At 42.0% G+C, this 21,220-nt stretch overlaps 1 long non-coding RNA gene across 1 annotated transcript; it reads left to right on the top strand.

The window, feature by feature from the left end:
* The first annotated feature begins 1,281 nt into the window (after positions 1–1,281).
* LOC109324379 lies at positions 1,282–6,143 on the top strand. Its single transcript, XR_002104922.1, has 3 exons — positions 1,282–1,513; positions 2,348–2,423; positions 5,281–6,143. It is a non-coding gene; the product is annotated as an uncharacterized LOC109324379 (long non-coding RNA).
* The last annotated feature ends 15,077 nt before the right edge of the window (positions 6,144–21,220 follow it).

Below are 21,220 nucleotides of genomic sequence, written 5' to 3'. Positions count from 1 at the left end.
TAAGTATGGCCATATGCATGCTGCCACAGTTAACTGCTTCACTGTACATTGGATTCATTCAGGAAAAACAGTAGAATGACTGAACTTATCTGGCCATTCCCACTAATTTGAATCAACCTAGGAAACTTCTGTGAGAAAACAAACATGACGCAGCAGCAGCAAAGGCAATTAAACAACAAATTTTCTTCTATAAACTGAGTTTCAAAATGCCCCCAGCTGCCTGCTCTAAGAAAAAGATCCAGATTTTCCTAATTTAGTTTGTCTGTGGTATTGTGGAAAGCCCTCACCTAGCTGTTAGTGAGCTAGCTCAGGTACTGGAAACAGTGTAGTCACAGCATCATGGAGCTCAGCATGGGCTAATTTATACTGCTTGGGCGAACTAGCCTTGTTGCTTTGGTACCCATAATAATGCACATGACAGAAAGTAACATCCAGGCTGACTTATATAATCAGTTTAAGGATGATTTCATTTGTTTCCTACTTTCCCAAGATGGTGTCTCATCTTTGTCTTCCATCATTACATTTCTGTTTTTAATTAGTTTTCCTTATACCATTTCCTACTATTGTTATTTGCAGTAAAAGCCCTAATGTTTTACCCTGTGTTCCAGACAGATTCTTTTTTAGAGGCTCTATATATGGAAATCTGAAAAATTATACAGCAGAGCTCCTTAATGGTTCATCTTGCATAAATAAAACCATGATTTTCCCTGTGACTTATGCATCCTTGTAGATGGTAACACAGATCGCAACAGGGGATTGTGAAGTTGATGTGGATTTAAATACAAATAAATCCCATACTAACTAAAGAAGTTTTCAAACAAGTGGTTAGGGCTAAGGAAAGCAATACCAAGTACAAACGTGGCTCTGGGTTGCCAAAAAAAAGCCCCTTAGGGGTGATCATTTTACTTCTTTATATCTACATGTTCCAAAGGGAAAGTACATTTCTATAGGATTTGGAGTCATTATCATCCTGTGGCTGCAAAAGGAAACTTGAGGTATTTGAAGGTACATGTGCTTTTGTTAAAAGTGGAAATGAATCAGATTTGAATGGGGGGGAAGGGGGATAAAAATTAAAATGACCGTATTTACCCAAATCCAAGACAACTTCAAGGTTAAGCTGACCCCCCCCCAATAGATTCCATCCATTAAAAATGTGTTAGACGTATATGGAAAATTATAATTATTGGAGGGTTGTCTTAAATTTGCACCCTCTATCACTGGAGAAAGCAGCAGCAAGGGGCCAAATGGGGGGGGGGGGGGCAACTAGCCTCAGCATGATCCCTTGTCCTCCACCAGTGCCTCCCCCACCTGCCATCTGCCATCTTGTGCTTCTATAATGGGTCCTGTGCCTTTGCACAGAGTTCCTAATCACTCTGTACCATGGGTCCTGCACCATGCCAGGTCCCTCATCATCCTGAGTCCCACACTGACCCATACTTCCTTGGGTGCATGCCAAGTCCTGCACCTCCCTGAGCCTCACAAAATGGATTTCTGCTGCCTCTTCTGACTGCAGGTACTGCATTGTTACTTGATACTTAATTCTAAGATGAGGCTTTATTTCCCCATATTAAATGGGGGGGGAAACGTCATCTTAAAATTGAATAAATATGGAACTTAAGAACAGAAAGATGGCTAAAACGTTTTGTTTGGAAACAAGTTGTCTTGTGTAGCTGACATCCAACAGGAACTTGGGATGATTTTAGAGAAATTCATCATTTATATTTTTTCTGGAAAGAATAGTTGGTAAATTATAATGATCCATTATTGTCTTTTGTCTGTCTAGTACAGTGGTGCTCATAGTTTTGTTCCTGTGATCCAGCTGAATGGCACGGGGCTGAGTTGTAGAGCCCAACCCTAGCTGAGCTGGGGTGGCAGAGGTCCCTGGGATCTGATCCTGTCCAGGCAGTAGTGGTGCAGAGCCCAATCATGGTGGTGTGGCGCCCAATCCATGCCAACTGCACCCAGTAGGGTTTGGATTCCAGGCACCCCTGCCCAAACCCTGCATGCCAGGATCAGGCCTCCCACCATCCTGAGCACCCAATCTAGCACACAGGGCCATGGTCTATGGGGCTCCCTACAGGATCTGTGGGGAGTTCTGCAGGCCAAATGACAGTGTTAGGGGCTGGATCTTGCCCATTAGCCAGGTGTTAAGTGCACCTGGTCTAATACTCAGTGACAGGTCAGACAACTGAAATAGTTAAGAGTCTATTAGACAGAGGAGACTTATAAGAGTAATTTTAAATATATAATATTTTAAAAGGTGAATAAGTATTATTTAAGTATGTGATGTGTGAAGTTAAGTCAAAGTTCACATCAGTCAAGCTAAGAACATTTTGAATCCTTGCAGAAACAAAGAGAAGAAACTAAGTATGGAGAAAAGCTTGTTTGAGAAGATGTTGTCTTATTCTGCTTTCCTTGAGTAGGTATGTGGTGTGTACATTACTTTTAGGCAAATCATTTTTCTATGGTTTAAGCTTCCTGCATTTTGGTAAACCATCTGCCCAGTAAGGGAGCATTGATTTTTCTTCTGTCAGTTGTAATAGTAATTCAAGCAATAAGAGGAAGTATTTTGTCCAGTTTTAGAAAACAGCATTCACTCCTAAGCAATGACAAAGTGGAGAAGGCCTTTAAATCTATAATTAGGTTACATTTTCTTTCCACTAGACACCAAAATGTGACCACAGTTCCTTTGATACAAATTGTTTTAGGAAGAATCCATGTTATCCTTGACAAGGTAGATTAAGTGCAATGTTGAGCTTGAGTGATCCAATGAGTTGGAGGGAATGAAAGTATATCAATGTTTTTTAGGTAGTTGGGACCACAGTTGTTCATGGCTTAGCTTTATTTTGACTCCAATTTCTTGTTTTTGTTTATTATTTGCTATAAAGTGTGCAAATTAGCTTGCACACCTTTATCTCACACTCTCGCAAGGAGATGTAGTAATATGTAGGTAAAATTTGTCTTTGTATCTTTGATATGCAGACATGTACTTTACCTGGGCATTCATTGGTATTTTATACACCAGAGTTATTGCTTTATTTGAGAGGATGAGGATTTCATGGTATATGCCCACATAACCATTGAAGAGCACAGCTCCTCCACCAGTTAAAGGACCCTGACTGAAGAAGTAATTCTGAGAAAAAATAGAAGAATGTGGCTGTTGATCTACCTGGAAAAGCATAAAGGTAACAGTAACAGAAGTTTCCTGTGGGCTCACATTTAGCTATAAACAGCAGATTTCTGGTTGAAAGTCCCTGTGACTGCAGTCAGCTTTTCTGAGAACATACCAGATTGTGCCAGTTCACCTGTATGTGAAATACTTCCTGATGCAGCAGGCCTTAGATCAGGACTGAAATGGATTTAACAATGTTGTCATGGCCATCTATGGCTATGTCAGTTCTGAGATTTGCTTTGGGCAGCTTGTCCCTTTATATGGCTAACTTTAGGACAGATTCAAGATGTTTTAAGAAGTTCTCTTTAAATGTAGTTTGTGTTAATAAAGCTTAGCACTGCAATAGACCCTTTAAAAGAATAGTCACATAAACCTATATTTAGTAAGTAGCATGGAAATGACTAGATCTAGTGTAAGCTAGCTGGACGTTTTTATAAAGATATAGCTCTCCTTTTTATAGCGCGTAAGCCCAAAAGCTTGCAGAAAAAGATAATTTTTTTGTGATTTCTTAGTTGGTCTAATAAAGGTATCATCTCTGAACCAAGAGTTCTAGAGTTTTGCATTTCTTTTTATAGCACAAGACATAACTAGGGATAAAAGGTCTTTTCCAACTATACATCAGGAAAACTTGATGAAAGCAAGTTCTGCATAAGTCTGGAAGAACAGGCCAAGGGAACAGGTGATACCAGCCTCATAGCTTGATGAGTAGGGGAGAACAGTAGTATAAATAATGGAGGGTGATCAGGGCAGAAGCCCTGAATGTTGCCTTTGTAGGGTATGCAGAAAGAGCTGATCATGCTGTTGCAGTCAGCACTGCTGTAGCTGATGTGGCCCTGGTTCTCAAATGGCTACCCAGGATACAGAGTTGCTTCTGGTGGAGATTTCACTGGCAAACTTGAGCAAAATGTCTGCAGTAGGTCTTACCCATGTTTTACTGATATGAAAGTAGGTTTCAGTAGGCTGGCTAGGCTCCAGTATTTTAGAAATGGACCTGGGGATGATAATGGACTATAAGTCGAATATGAGCCAACAGTGTTCTCTTGTTGAAAAGAGTCCAGTAGTGTACACGGCCGTAATAATAGGAATAGCGCTTGCAAATCAGGGGAAGTAAATCTCCGCTTCAATTCAGCACTTGGTGAGGCTTCACCTGAAGCGCTGTATCCAGTTTTGGGCCCCCACTTCAAGAAAGGTGGGTACAATTTGGAGTGCAGTGTAGAGCAGCAAAAGTAAATCGAAGTCTGGGGAATGTGACTTATGAAGAAAGGCTAAAAGAACTGGAATTATTTACTCTGGAAAAGTGAAGATGGTAGGAGACGAAGGCTTGACAAGTCTTCAGTACCTGTAGGGTTGTTATAAAGAGGATGCAGGTAGACTAGAAGCCTTGTCATGCATAACACTTAGGAGGTGTTTTATATAGATCATAGGAAGAATTGTTATTAGTTAGAAAGTTTTCTGAGCAGTTGCATGGTAATGCTTATTACTATCTACCTAAGACATGTCCTAATCACTGGAGCCACTGAAGATAGAGATACTCTTCCCCAGAAAAGACCTAACTTTGCTATGCTACGATGGCACTTAGCATGTGTTTTACTGCTTGAACCCTTGACACTAGCATTGTAAGTGCAGTTAACACACACTAAGTGCAACAAAGGACCTATTTTCTGTCACTGCACACGTATGCCTAGGAGCAATGATTTCAAACAGTATTACAGGAAATTTAGGTTAGATGTTAGGAAGAACTTCCAATTATGAGCATGGTTGAGCATAAGAACAGTTTATCCAGAGAGGTTGTGGAATCTCCATCCTTGACCACTTTTAAGGGCAGGTTAGACAAATGCCTGACTGGTATGATTTAGTTGGGGGCAATCCTTCCTTGATCAGGGGATTGGATTGGATGACCCTCTGAGACCCCTTCCAACCCTACTATTCTATGATTGTATGACAAGTATAGAGCAGCTGTTTACCTAGGCCAAACTGAGCAAACTCATAGTAAAGGTACTTTAAGGTTTTGTTTGTTTTTTTTATTAGGCTTGAACTTTTTGTAACATTATGATGTAAAGAAATGTTTTCTTCCTACGTCTTATCATTCTCTATTGTTTCTTACCTAGGAAATAGCCTAAATGTCTTGCCTGAATATCCTAGGATTTGCTTGGTCATCTCTGACCATGTCTCTGCATTTCTAATATCATCAGTGAAAATCAATGACTTTTTAACAAAGGCATACTTCTTCCAGAATGTAAATTGCTCATTGAAATTAAATGGGTGTAACAAACAAGAAACAGGATTTTAAACAGTCTGACTAATTTTTTCCCCTCGTGCTCAGAATTCACCATCTTGGTTTTTGACGTATATTTCACTACTTTTCCAGCCACCAGAATTTCTTTCTCCAGTTAGACAAGATGTTGAAAACAAAATCTTTGACATTTTTAGAATAAAATACCTTTCTAAGAAGGTCTTACATTCATTTTTTTCCCTTCTCAGTTGAAACTTAAGGGAAAAGAGAATTTAAAATTAATTGGGGTGGACTTACTTAAATCAGCAAGCAGCATGATTTAAATCAGCCAAAAGGAAACCAATTTTTAATAATCATTTTTAATCTTGTTTTCACTTGTACTTTTCTGTTTTCTTTAAAAAAGATTGATACTTCTTGTATGGTAATTATTAAGGGAAAGATAGCCATTAGGCTAATTTTAGCACTTCCACTTGTTAAGTAGCAGGACATAAGGTATCAGTACGTATTTTATTGTTAGAAAATTGTGATAAATATATTACTAAAGTAGCATTATGATCTACTACATTATTTTACTTTTTATTTATGATTTGTTTATCTGGATTTGATGAAAAGAAGAATTCAGCTTATTGTCATTTTGTACATTTTTAAATGGTTGTATTAGTTGAATTGAGCTAAATGTGTAATGGAGGGGAGAAAAAGTTTATCCAAACATATTCTGCATTTAAAACTTATTTACTAAATAAAGGAAGTATTTTCTGTACTGAAAAAACTGAACTGATTGTTTCTCGTTATCATGTCCTGCAACATTTTAGAAGTAGCAGATATTATCGTCTCCTATGTATTCAGTGATTTAAAGAAAAAAACAAGCTTTCCTGCTTTTTCAACTCCTGGTCTATTTTCCAGCTTTGAATAAATTAATCATTGAACAAAACTACTGAATAAATTGAAGAAAATATTCTCTCTGTACCTGCAGATGAAGCTACTGCTTTAAAAACTGTTTTATCGTGTCCAACAGCTCATTCTTGATGAATCCCCAGGAACTTCCCAGGTCAGTGATTTGACTTGGACAACGAATGCATCAGACTATCCATTAAGTTCTTATTTAATTAAAAAAATTTTACTGATTCAAAGTAAGTGTAGGCCTTATCCTGGGTTTGCTATATTTTATATTAAATTGATTTATTTTCAGAAAGTTGAACATAGTTATTTTACATTTAGAAATCTGTTTAATTTTTTTTACTTTGATTTTTATCGTCCTACTTTATGTCGTGTGTAGTCAGCCTGTGGAATATAAATACAAGTGATCTTTAACAGAATGGGATTGCTGCACCTGATGCACACCTTTGGAGCGGAAACTTGTAGGAGGGGTTAAATGGAAGAAGGAGAGTGACATCCAGACACAAACACCCCTGTGACACCCCCACACAGAGATATTGCCATGGAAGGCACAGTCCTGCCTCAGGAGTGGGGGGCAAATGAGGCACCAAGAGCAGCCCCGGGGAGTCCATGCCACTGCCTGTTCCTCAGTGGCAGCCACCTGAGCCCACTTTGCTGGAGCTGCTGCCCCTCAAGTAAGATGAGCCTGGGCAAGTAGGATTCCTCTCTCTCCACCCCCTCCGCCCCAGTTGTCAGTATGTTTTCTCCCCCACCCCCCTGCTGAAAGAGCTATGCCTTGGCAGAGAAGGGCAAAGCTGGAGTGACAGCAGGGGCTGTGCTCAGCATGGGTTCACCCAGAGGCTCTTTTCTCTGAGCTCAGCCAGAGTCAGGATTTCTCTCAAAGCCTATCTCTCCTTCCTCACTGCTGTGTGACTATAGCTATTTTGTTAGCCTTTTCACAGCCAAAGCCAAATTAAGGCTTTTACAGCCAGGATCTACAGGAAGATCACAGACACATGTAAGAGGGTGAGCAAGGCTAATAGACTCTGCTCTGGGTCCCCACTGAAAGCCTGCAGCCCCAGGGGAAGCTGAAGCTGTGGCAGGTAAGATTCTGCCCAGTCTCCCACCCCTGTTCTCATACTCTCAGCACAACATGCACCCCACCCTCCACTGTGCTCACATACAGAAATAACTAATTATGGCACTAAAACATTGTTTTTCATCTGGGGTGCTGCCAAATTCAGGAAAGGTATAGGAGGGTGCCTCAAGTCTAGAAAGGTTGAGGACCACTGCATTAGAGAATGGGTAAGGAATCAGCTTTTTTATGTCTGCCACAAAATCTTGCACATTGCCTAGGGCCATCTGTAGAGGTATTTGCACTTTTTGGGCCACGTCCTGGCAAATGAGCGTGTGCCTGTTGCAGCATCTCAAAGCAGTTTGAGATGCTGCGGGGGCACACTAGGAATGAAAAAAATGTTCCCTGGAGACTGTAAGTTTTTGATACCAGGAAATCTGGGTATCAACAAAACACAACAAAACCTGAAAAAAGTGGTGCAGGGCATGCTCCTGGAGCATGCCCTGAACCAACTGGAGGCTGGATCCTCCAGAGAGATACTCTAGCACCCTACCAGAATATCTCTATGCCTGCCGCATGCCCCAGCAGCTGCAGCACACTGCCTCAGTGGCCTGGAGCAAATAGAAGCAGGGCATGGCTGGCATGGCTGAACCCAGGCTCTATCCCCAGTAAACAAGAATGTTGGAGTGAGGGGACTGTGTCTGGGTGGGGGGACTGTGGGAGTGAGAGGGCTGTGTGGGAGGGGTGGATCCCCTGCTTGCCCCCACAGTGCATAGCCCCCATCACCCCCAGTGGAAGCAGCCAGTGGCAGGCCCTTGGGATGCTCGTGGCCCACTCCTGGCACAACCCCCCAGTTGAGCAGCACTGCCTAAGACCCAAGGGCTCCATGTTGCTCATGGAGCCAGCCCTGCCCACTGGCACATGCCTTCAGCCAGGACCAGGCCAGCACCGTGTGCCACATGGAGCCCTTAGGTCTCAGGTGGCGCCGTGCCACCAGGGGGCTTTGCCAGCAGCAGGCCATGAATGCCCTGAGGCCACAAACCCTCCCATAATCCATCTAGAAACTCCCACCCACAAACCCCACACCTCCTAAACCCCTGCAAAAGCACCACACTCCCAACAAACCTCATCCCCACAAACCCCACACTCACCCCTCTACACTCCTCTCCCCCAAACCCCACATCCCCCCACAAATCTCACACCCTGCGTGCCCAGCTGACAGACAGGCAAGGACCTGCTGGCCACAGCAGAGGCAACTTCCACACTGAACCCCTGCCCTGTGCCCACACCAGTGCTGGGACATGGAGCCGCAGCTGGCGGGAGGAGGGGCTTCTGATCCCAGGAACCACTTGGGGGGTGTGATGGGCTGGGAGGAAGGGTGGAGGTGGCAGCAGGTGTGTGTGAGAGAGAGAGATGGGAGTTGGGAATGCAGGAGCACTCCAGATAGGTGAGGCTGACAGAGTCAGGTTTAGAGCTCCCCTGCCCGGCTAAAGCAGCCTGTGCACAGGGAGGCTGGCCTGGAAGGAAAGGGGCTTACCCAGCCCATTCCCTGGCCTCAGTTGAGGGCTTCCCACGAACAACATGGGAATCACTGGGGCCTGGGCACAGGCGCAGGAGCAGAACAATAAGGGCTGGCACTGCTCAGAACCACAAAGCAGTGGGCGGGACAGTTGCAGGTGGACCCATATCCTGGTGCTGGGATGGAGGTGCTGCCAGGAGGGAGCTAGTGGGGGGGCAGGCAGGGGCTGTGGGTTAGGAGTGAGGGGCAGGGGCAGGGCACTGGCATCCCCGTGCTGCTCAGAGCCCCACATCCTGGTGAGTGAAAGGGGCAGGGGCAGTTCTGATTTTTCTATGGTAAAAAAACAAGCAAATGCCAAAGTGTATAGATATGTAGAAATTATTTTATTCTGATGATAGAGGCACTGGTAGGCTTCCAAATTGCTTTAACATTGTAAATATATCAGTAAAACATTGCCCAGCTGATATCTCTATATAGAGTGGCATTTCATTTTAATTGTAGAAGAACATGGATTTTGGGTTTTTTAATGAGAGAATGGCGAGGGGGGAGATTATCATAGAATTTGCCATTTTAAAATCAGGAACATCAAGATCCCTGCTGGTAAGGCAAGCAGCAGGACTTGGGCAGAGGAGCCAACCCAGGGCCAGTACTGGGGACCCAGCTGGAAGGCAGATGCAGTGGCTGACCTTCTGGCCATTTGGGGCCAGGAAGACGCACTTAGAGAGTTCAAAGCGGGCCACTGCAACGAGCACATCCTCTGGGATATAGCTGCCCAAATGGCAGAGCAGGGGCATGAGAAGACATGACAGCAGTGCCACACGAGGGCCAGCTGTACAGCCACAGCCCACTGGCAGCTGGCCCAGAGGTGCAGGCGGCTCTGCTGCAGTACCCATACCACAGCCCAGGTGTCTGTGCAGTACCCATCTGGGTCTGACGGGCATACGGCCATGGGGCCACAGGTACAAGGGGGTGGATTCTGTCACAGGTGCGTAGGGGGTCACAGCCAGGAAGTCACAGCCCCCACTGCCAGACTGCTGCAGTGAGTAGAGGGTGCAGGGGCCGCTCTAGGTTAGGGCTGCTTCAGCAGTCCGGCTGGCACCAGGGGCTAGTGTCCCTAGACACCAAGTGGCTGGGCCTCAGCTGCTCTCCAGGGCAGAATTTTATACTGCTGGGGCCAGCACAGGTGCTAGCCCCAGCCTCTAGCTCCCCCTGGGTGAAAATCCTGGAGGAGCTGGGCAAGGTCATTTTATTCCAAGTGGCACAATTTTCCCCACACCAAAGTGCACGTTCAAGCATGTGCCGATGCAGAAATCCCCACAAATTTGTGTCACTGCTATTTGAGCTGCTGCAAGAGCATGTGCCTGTATGTGTGGACACGTCCTTGGGCTGCATTCAGATGGGTGTGGATGTTTGGTTCCCCAGGGACAAGTAGCAGCACACCTTGTTCCCTGGCACACCTTGCTTCCCTGGGGACAGTGTACCTTGTGCTGTAGCTACTTGTCCCCAGAGAATGCCCATACCACATGTGCTTTGGTGTATGGCAAGTTACCCCAGGGGCGGTAGGGGAGGCCAGGGCCAGCACCATGCTGGCTGTAGTAGCCTTACCTGGGGTCCTGGTGGCCTCTCAGGGCTGCAGCAGCAGCCATCCTGCTGGGCAGAGCCTGGCTAGGAGCTGCAGCGCAGCTCCAGGCAGCTCAGCTCTGCTTTTCAGCAGCACACTCTGCCCATGCATGCACTCCTGTGTTTTTTTTTTTCCCGCAGGTTTTTTTGACCCCTGGATAGCCACGAGGGAAAAAACGGAGCAGCGCACACACGGGCAGTGTGCCTTAGCAGTGCGGAGAACACCTGACTGTGCAGTATGTGGCACTGCAGACATGTTTGCAGCACCATATTCTGCATGGCTATGCTTGTCTGGATGCACCCCTAGTGTCCTATTTTGCTCTGCCTGGGATGTGTTCATATGCTTAGGGAATCTACATTTTGCCAGCTGGGCTAGGTAGTGTTTCCCTTTGGCCTGTTCCCTTGATCCACGGAACACTTTTCATGGCATGAGTATCAAGAGGACTGTTAAGCTCTTCTATGGGCACCATTAAACACTTCTTTTATCATATCCAGCTCAGAGATCAAGTAAATTGGTCCAGAGTAGATATTTGAATAAGGTATGAATCCTGAGCAAACTGGCAAGAGGACCAGAAATTGCTTGGAGGGGCAGGAGTATCACATGCAGCCAGTAGCCTCATCTCTGCCTTTTTGGCTATTCCTTCAGTCCCTAGTCAATGCAAAAGTAGCCCCCAGCATCCCAGATTAATTTATTGTGGGAGAGAGGAGGAAGGCAGTTGTTTTCCACTGATTGGACAGGCATCAAATTAAGGGCGGTAGACAGCATTGAGTCAGGTTTTGCCAAATACCATAGTTTTGTAGGGAAGTTGAATCAATGAAGTTGTGGTCTGTTTGTGTCATTCATCCCGCTACTTCTGAGTCAAAAGCTAAATACAGAAATTAGTTTTAGTTAGTTTGTTTTAAAATTGCAATATGGCATCTACATAATAGGCCAAATTCTCATCTCATTTGCATTGATGCACATTACACTGAAATATAACCAATGTCAGGGGAACCTGATTTAGGCCTCCATCTCTTGGCTGTTGTAATTACTTTATATTTGCAGTAGACCCATTATTTTGCTATGAATTGGGAAGAAGCTTCCACATATTCATGACTGTGGAATATCTACTTATTTATCTTAGGACCATTATAATAGTATTGTGCTCAACAAAACAAGGGAAAAGTTTAGGTCTATATAGACCCTTTCAAATATAAGCACAGATGAAAAATCATTGTCCCAACAAGAATGACAACCAACTCTAACTAGTATTCTTTGATTATCAGACCCTTGACTTCATTTAAGCAAACATTGGCTATATAGCATGTAGCTTTTGTAGATCCTGGTTAGGAGATATTATTGATTTGGAATTTATAAATATTTAATCTTCACATTAAAAATATGGGACAGAATAGCCATTAGAGTCTGACAATAAAAAGGCTTTCTCTTTTGATCGGATGGTAGAAGAATGTAAGACAAGATTTTTTATTAAGGTAAAGCAAAAATTGAAAGTGCTGATAGAAAAAAATGTAAATATGACCTGGAGGAAACTGAATTGTGCCTGCTGAAATGTTTATTGTAGCATCTAAAATAGTTTTTTTGTTGTCTCTTATATTTGAACTTAGTAGAGGAACTGTGCAAAGTACAAGCTGTTCACACAAACCAAAATAGATGGCTTATTTATGTCAGGTGCCATTAAGAGTAAAAGAAAAAAGTTCAGAACAAGATAAAAAGCTTAAATCTTTATTTTTTCCATCTCCAACTCAAAAAATGGAGTTCTTGCATTATAAATTACTCAGTTCTTGTCCTTGGGTTGGCAGCTCTTGCAAACTGGTATGAACATTACATAATCTTAAATATTGATTCTTGCTAGATAAAACTACTTGATGGGTACCACTCTTCCCTGTTGCAGTCACAGAGAAAATTACCTTTATTATATCCTACACTGAGGATACAAATTTGTATTTGAGGTAGCATAGTTCATGGATGGTCCCTATCAATATATTGATTAGTTAAATTATAAAAATACATTTAAAAATCCTTATTTAAGTGACAGCTATTTTTTTAAGGTGAGCACTGTAATGTTTCTGAGTCTCTTTCTTCACCCAGTAACATCCTTGTGAAGGTAGATTTACTGATACTGATTTACAGGAGTACAACAGAGCAAAATTTGAACTATAAGTTGCACCAAGAACAGGTACGATTAGGTTATTGTCACAGCCTGCCCAAGGGATAATATCCTAAAAAGTGTGTGAATGTACGTTTTAAGAAAAAATGTTTTAATAAGAGAAATATGTTAACACACAGAGCCACAGTCCCAGGGTGAACTGTGATAAGGTTTCAACCCCATCTGTTTCCTATACCTAGACCTCCTCTCCAGTGCAGATTGAGAATACTCTGGGGCTTGTAGATGCGTCATTAGTACGGTAGAAGTGCATAATAATGGTAGAAGCAAGGTCCAGCATAGAGGGGAAAAGTGGAACACGAGTTCTTTTCTCAGTGTGGCAGGAGACCAAAGGAGAATAGTAGTGAGCTACTAAGTTTCTTCAGGGTCTAGGCTTGGGGAGGAGTAATGATTGCAGTGAATTCCTGCAATCTTTTCAACTGATACAAAAGGAGACAGATTGTTATTTACAGGCCCTAAAAAAAACTGGGAACAATGATGAAGAAAAGGTATCAGGGAGAGAGACTTCCTGTATGGGGATGGGATATAGGCTGAATGTTAATAATCTTCCACGAAAGGAAGACTTCATGATTTAAATAACAGTAATTGGGGTAAATTCAGCAGACCATGGAGAGAACATGAGGTAGTGGCTTTGCCCTTATGAATTGTTATAGGAGCATATTAAAATAGTGTACAAATAGTGAATGTACATTGTATAAGGCTGAATCTGGCTCTGATGTATACTCATTTACTTGAGATCACTCATAACTTCATATATGTTTGACACACAGGCTAACACCAATGCCTGATAAAGATGAGGTAATTATGCAAAGTGTGGATATAAGTTATCCAAGTGGCTGTTTGGAGTGTAGTGATGTTGTATGGATCATGGCTAAGTTTTTAGCAACATGTATCTTTCTATCACACATTTAAATTAATAGTTACTACATTGTACTAAAATTTGTTTATTGCTTTATGACCAATTATGCTTCCCTGGTTGTAACATTTGCCACATATTTAAAATACGGTATGTCTGATATGTTTATGTTACATCATAAAGATGTGTTTTCAGATCATCATTTGTCCTTTAAAATGCAGCTCCCAATCCATGTTTTTCAGCCTTTCAGACCAGCTCCGTCCTCAATGTGGAGTTGATGAAATGTATTAGATAGGTTATAGTTAGAGGAGGTCCAGATCTGGAGTAGTATAACAAATCTGGAAAAGGAGGGTGCAGCCTAAACCTACACTAAGAGAAAGCCTGCAACTTTATTTCAGCAGACTTTTACCAGTAAATATAGGTTTAAAACGGAAAACTAAAAGCCCTACGAGTAATTTCCCCATGAAAAACAATGCTCAGTTGTTTTTTATGTTTGGATAAACAGTAGAACTTCTTGGAAAGGTTCCAGTGTGCTTCGGAGCTTGCAGCCTTTTAAGGCGTTCTCATCCATATTGACTATACATGACACCTCCTGCAAGCCACAAAAGTACAGGTTAACAGAAACAAAAAAAGCATTAAAGCATTTGATACTATTCTGGCTGTTGCATCTGCAGTCTCACTTCTTTGTATCTCTAAAGAACCGAATACAAGCTGACAAATACAGGGATGTTTACAATAGTCCTGCTATTTAATTAAAAGTCTTGTCTGACTCGGTCTACTTTTATTCCCATCTCTCAGTTCTAGCCTTACATTACACTAAGTGCAGGTGGTGGGGAGAGGAAGTATTGAGGGTAATTCTTTGTTTGTATATCATACTGTGGGTTTTGCTGACCTACTATAATAGCCTTGATTTTCACTCAATGGTAACAGAAAACAAACGAGAAACATTCTGTGTAATCACATTCAAATTGCAATGACAGCTTTTTGGGAGCTCAGACTGATTTGGGAAATAATGTGGCAAAATCACTTGAATAAGTGCTTGGTCCCTAAGTCATGCAGACATGCCATTGTGGACCAAAAATAAAGCACAGTTTAATGAGAAATCTAGATATTGAACATAAGGCCTTCAATCCCTTGACAATCTACCCTCAAGTAAGAACATCCAAAATCACAGTGTGTTTTTACGTGAGTCACTAAGCTCCAAGCTGTTTTTGAACAAAAGTAAGTCTTCCTTATAAAGACTCTGGCGGCCTAATTTAACTTCTGTAAAATTCAATAGCACATTCCTGCCATTTACCTTGAACATGGAAGACTATTTAATTATATTTCTTCAGCAAGTGCAAATGCAGATCCTGTGGAGGAATGAAGCTAAGATGGGTCAGCAGGTAGGTGAGTGGAGTGCTGGGAGGAACAAGGTGCTGAAGATGAGTGGGAAGTATATATTGGGACCCATCATGAGTAAAGGCCTCAAGTAATAAAAGCTGAATTGAATCCAGCTCTCCTAAAAAGACTGACCAACTTTGAAACCATAAGATGCTAGAGATCCTTCTGGTTACAACAGTAAGGCAGTGGAATGCACTGCCTTGGGAATTTCCAGGATCTCCTTCATTTGGAGGCTTTCAACAAGAGATTAGATAAGCGTTGGACAGGGATGATTTAGGAGTGGTATTCCTGCATTTTATGCAGGGGCCAGATGACCTTTGAGGACCCTTCCAATCTTAAGAGATTCCATGACCCACAAATCTGAAGGGGAAATCTAATCACACTCTACTCCTTTAGTCCTTCCTTGATGTATATAAATTGCACAAGCATATGTGTGCTGATGCTCAGTTCATCAGATCTGGCTGAGAGTGGTACCCTCTTTCTACTAGGTCTTTCCAGAGAATAGAAAGTTTATACCAGTATTCAGTAGCATAGTGGTACTTTTTGTGGACCATAATCCAACATAGATTGCATAGAAAACTCCTAAATATATTTTCATCAGGTAGACAAATGTGATTTTAATGCATGGGTGGTATTTGGAAGTTCATCCAAAGCCTCTGGAAGACATTACCCTTAAGTTGTGACTAATCATGTCTTAAGTGGTACCCCAGTCACATATTTAAACAGTTAATTGTGCAATACATAGGAAAAAATTCAAAAAATTACTACACAAAATACCTGTAATAATTTTGTGGCTTAATTTGAATGTGTGGCCTATGCACTCCTGTAGCTGGGAGTGCCAGTTAGCTAACGGGCACTCCAAGTCTGAGGAGCACACCAGAGTCTTGAAGGGCTGACAGCACTGATCAGCTGACTGACAGTCCCAGCCATGGGCACGTCAGGCACCTGGCTTCCTACTTGCTGGCTCAGGGGTATGAGCCCAGGATTATGATCCCAGGCTCCTCCTACACTGGCAATAGGGCATAATTGGGATCCGATCGTGCTTTCTGCTGCATACATGTGGCTCCTGAGCCTTTCATTGAACATCTGTAAGTAGCCAATTGCATACAAACCAGCCACTACCACCCCCATTATCTTGCCCAATTGCTGTTCAAGACTTTGCAGTCCTCTATACAAACCCAGAGTGTGACCCCTGCTCCTCCACACACACATCCAAAGGCTAGGTAGTATCTAGGATAAGCTTGCATAGGTTATGAAACCTGAGGTAGGAGAGAATTAAAATTCAATGTTTTTCAGGAGTTTTTTTTTTCTCGTTCCTCCATATGCAGTGTATTCCTGTAAGTGTCCAGTAGATGATTGTGCAGGGATGTAAAGCTAAGCATGTGCTGTATCTACATTGTTCTCAGATTTGATCAGTGGCAGAAACAACTAATGGAATTAGAAGCCTAAAATTAAAAAACTATTTTTCTGGTTAGTATCATGTGAAATGTCATACAGAGCACTGAGCTGAATTTGTTCAAGGTAAGGTTTGAGAAGAAAGGCAGCTTGGGCCTGCGATAGACCAAGATATACCTAAAAAAATACAGGCTCAATTCAAGGCACAGAGTGTATCACTGCAGGTAAATTATTTAAACTGCCTTAGTTCCATGCCTGTGAAATGGGGGCAATAATGTTTGTCTCCCCCTTTGTCTTCTCTATTTAGTTTTTAAGCCCTTTGGGTCAGCATCTCTTAATAAGCCTGGACAGCACCTACCATCATAGAGCCTAGATCTTTTGGGGGCCTATATGCTCAACTATAACACTAATAGTAATGAAAACTGACATCATAGCTCCAATAAGATATATTTAATACAACAGAACTTCATATCTATTTAAGTCTGAGTTCACTGAGGTAAAGGTAGACATTTGAATATATGAGCTTTGCCTGATAAATTCCTAATGTGAAGCATGTCCAATAAAGGGAGAGCACTTATATTTTACAAGCCCTCTCTTTGGATACTGCTCTTTGTTCTAATACCATAGTTCAGTTCTTTGCCATTCTCTAACCTATTCTTAAAGGATTCCTGCCTTAAGAGAATAGTGCAGCTTCTAATAGCTCCACTATAGACAGAAACTCTTGAGTGCAAAGGTGTAAAAACATTCCTTCCTGTTGTTTATACTTTCCGTGGTGGACTTTACATTTACGCCAGATCTGAAATTAGCACTGAAACATTGAAATGAACATCAGATCACTATCTGATCATGGCTAAAACAAGCTAATTCAACAGAAGCTATTTCAGTGAATTTAGAACTGTTTTCCAAACTTGGAAATTTGATGACATCAGACATATAATTTAACCTCTTTGGCACTAGCAGTTTCTGCTTTTATCCAGTTATTTCAGTTACAGTTTTACACATTATTAAAGCAATGTTTATGGAGGATGTATAAAAGTATCATGTTTCATATGGTTGGAAGTATCGTGTTTTGTAAATATGGAACTACAGTAAGTATCTCCACGAGATCTATAGAAACCACAGGTCTCCTCACAGAGAACTAGACTAGCCTATCCAAGCCTATCTGCCTTTCCAAAAACAAATTCTAAATGGAACTCTCTTATTCTTCCCAAGGGTCATTTCAGTTTCTTTCTTCACATCTGACTTCCATTTCTTCCCCAACTACAGTAAATAGTACCTTCTTTTCTCACTGAAATTTTCAGTCAAACTCAAGTCTTTAGAACCCAAATATTATTCCTTCCATCTTTAGAAAGAACAGCTGCATTGTTTATTGGGGCAGGGACAGAGGTGAAGAGGAGGAAAGGTTTAATACTCCTCAAACAGTCATTCCAGTCCCTTCAGCACTTGAAGAGAAGAACAGGTGATATACATGGTAATGCATAGGTTTGATCATTATCTAATATACCTGCAAAATATGTGGACAGCAAAAATCATTATAGAATTTAAAAAAAATAAACCTTTGCTCTGCCTGTGTCTGTCAACTTGTCTAGCTTTGATACTTTATGATACAGCTTTCTTCTAAGTACTTCTTTTTGAAATATGTTCACAGTTGTGCTTACCCATGTCACCAAGGCCAAACTTTTGGGTGCAGTCATTGAGGTGTTCCTAACCCGTGGCTTTGTCACTAGTGTATCAGAAGCAACTGTGGTCATCATGCTGCCTTTTCAATGACTGGCTTGGAAAGAGCCTTAAAACCAGCAGGTTGAAAGTGGGCCTCATGGGCCTGTCCTTGGGATGGATTTCCATATGTTGGTGTTGGTGGAGTTAATCAACTCTCCCCTGACCTGGCAGTTACAAACCTCCCTGCTGGTCAGCCCCACAGGTGGGACTGCACAGATCCTTTTTTAAAGGATCCAACACCCCAAGACTCTCCCAAGTACTGGGATGTCTAAAAACTGCACATTCAGCTGGGTTTGAAGAATCCTGGCACACAAGGCCCTGAGGAAGTTACTGGAACTCCCTGCCCTGCAAGTTGAAAGGCATGGTGCCAGCTGCCAGGTATCTGGATTTCAATTTCCTAAGTGGAGAAGGGCAAGTGGGGAGAGCTGCATGGCAGGCCTTAACATGCCACAGACATGCCTTAGCACGTATGGCACATGTACAGAAGCCACAAAGCTTCTGTATATCTCATGTGGGACATCCAATTAATACAATTCCAAAGAGTTTAAATTGAGCTAGGCAGACAAGGTTCTTTGGGTAGATGTGGTATCTTTTATTAGACCAACTAAATAATTGGAAAAATTGTTCTTTCCAAGCTTTCAGGTACAAACACCCTTTTCAGGCACAGGGAGAGTTTATTGAGCTACTTCATTTGACACTTTATGGTGCAATGAATAAGATGACTGGGTGCATCTACATGTGTGCTTTATTGTGGAGTTGACTAATTAACACTGTAGTAAAGCATCATAGTGTACACGTGCCAATATTAGGGCGCAGTAAACTAATTGACTCCATCATAGAATAGTACTGTCAGGGGCAGTGCTGTCTTACACTGGAGTACTTTACTGTGCTGAAATGACCAGGTGCTCTGATTGCTCCCAGTCAGCCTAGCCACCCAGAGCACTGTGCTACCTTGGCTCAAATTGCTTCTGTCTCAGTGGCACATGTAGACATTGCCCCTGGGAGCAACTGACTGCCGTGTAAACAGCTCCAGAGTTTATCGTGTCACATTAATTGCACATGTAGATGCACCCAGTGTGGCATGCTGCACATTTATTCTGCAATTGACTTGTTAATTGCACTGTAAATGTAATGTCTGCCAGGGGCCTAAGGTGAAGAGGAAAATTGCTCTATGGACACAAACTATGTTTTTTTTAAAGAGAAAGAAACCAGTAGGAATATTATGTGAATATATGTGTATCTTTAAATATGCCATTTTACAAGGTCACTCTGGCAGCCCAGCCATGACAACATGAACAAACGTGGCTACCCCTTGCCATGCAAAGTTGTCCACCTCAGTTACACAAAGCTCAGATAAAGTAGGATCAGGTGCTTCATATATTAGGTACCTAAGAAGAGACACCTAGGTACAATCCTATTTCAACCTGTTCAAGTCCCTGAAAAACTATTAGTACAAAAAGTGTGTGGGTCTCATTCTTTTTTTTTGCTTTTTTGCAATTTAGTTTTAAGGTTGACATGACAGCATGTTACAAAAATAGATTAATTCATAGATTTTCAAGGGTTTGAACAAGATGGAGGAGGTGGGTCACCCTTAGGTACCTAATAGGTAGTGGAAGATAGCTAATCTTTTGAGGACATGTGTACAGCAAATGGACAAAGCATGATCACTACCTACAAGTAAGGTAAAAATTGCATTCACGGTGGTATTAATTAGACCACAAGGAGCAGAAATAGATAAATGATATTTGTAAAGGAACGAGAATATCAATATTTTAAGTAGATATTGTAACAAAAAGGCATCTAGCAAAGACACCATAATATATAACTATGCAAAAATTATCATTCTAGTTGCCTATCAATGTATCTCTCTGCATAATGAAAAAATTCAGTAATACTCTATACTATCATGTCAAAAATATTAATAATGAATCATCCAGAAATCAACTGAACACCCCCTCCCCCCCATCCTTTCTTACTTCCCCTCATAAATGGCTGGGGTAAACTTAGAGGTGATTTATTAGCATATGGTTAACAGACTTGGACTCTGTTGGACCAAGGTAAGCGTCCAATTCTAGAGCTGCGGACCACGTACTGCAGTTCTTGCTTCAAGCTCACATAAGTACAGATTGCCTAAGCAATCTCAATAGATAGCATAAGGAATGAGGAAAGTAGTAATTTAAATACTAGAGACCCAAACTAAAAACAACATTATAAGTTAAAATGATTGCCTTGAAATACACCTGGAAGTCAATATATTTTCTAGAGCACGATGTGTTCTCTGTAAAAACTTTCTGAACACAAACTAATCTGGGGGAGACAAAGGCAGGGATAATGGAATCAAGATCTGCATCTGATAGAAGAGGTCACAACTTGGCCAAATAGTAATGGAAAATGTTCCATACAACCTTAGATTGCGACCTTGAGTTAGAAAAGGCTATACTTCTATAGTGGGGGAGCCACCAGTCTCTCCAACATTTCCTCTGGTTATTTTTCTCTACATACCAACATTACAGCGATTCACTATATGGGCTGGTAAGTTGAGAGGGTCTTGTGGGAAGCAAGAAGAGGGTCTTGTGGGCGTGGGGGGGACCGGACCCCCATGCGGGCTCCCTGCCCAAACAGTTGTATAATTGGGATCTGATCCCTCATCCCAACAATTGTGCCTTCTGCTAGTATGGCATGGTAGGAGGTGTGATTGTTGGAATGAGGGATCTGATCCCATTGTGTCATTAAATGAATGCCTGCCAGCAGCCTTAGAGATAATAGCAATAGCTAGAGTCAAGCAGTGACAGAAATACTTGAGAACTAGTTTTGGATACTTCATGGTGATACAAACAGTAGAAAGCAAAATGCATCCCTCACCCTGCCCTCCATTTCTGGTAGGTGTTTTTAGGACGCCAGTTCAACAGTTATAGTATTGAAACTAATTCCAGTTAGGGGTTTATGGGATGGAGTTATAAGGCTTCACTTTTCTCAGTCCATCTGGGTATCTTGAAGGTCGGGTCTCCATTTTGCTACCACAGGCACTTCGTAATGCAGCTCATCAGAATTTAGCTGGTCTCAGCCACACTACACCAAGCTGAATGCAAGAGCAAATCTTGACTTCTTGTTTCAGTAACATGGATCCAGAAAAGCAATGAAAGACACACAATGACATGAAATAAAGCTTTATTGGGAAATTCTTTTTATTTTACAATTTTTGTGCAT

This window comes from Crocodylus porosus, unplaced genomic scaffold, assembly GCF_001723895.1.
Source record: "Crocodylus porosus isolate Cpor-Errol unplaced genomic scaffold, CroPor_comp1, whole genome shotgun sequence".
NCBI lineage: Eukaryota > Metazoa > Chordata > Crocodylia > Crocodylidae > Crocodylus > Crocodylus porosus.
The sequence above is the reverse complement of the archived record's forward strand: the minus strand, read 5'-3'. Positions and strand labels throughout refer to the sequence as shown.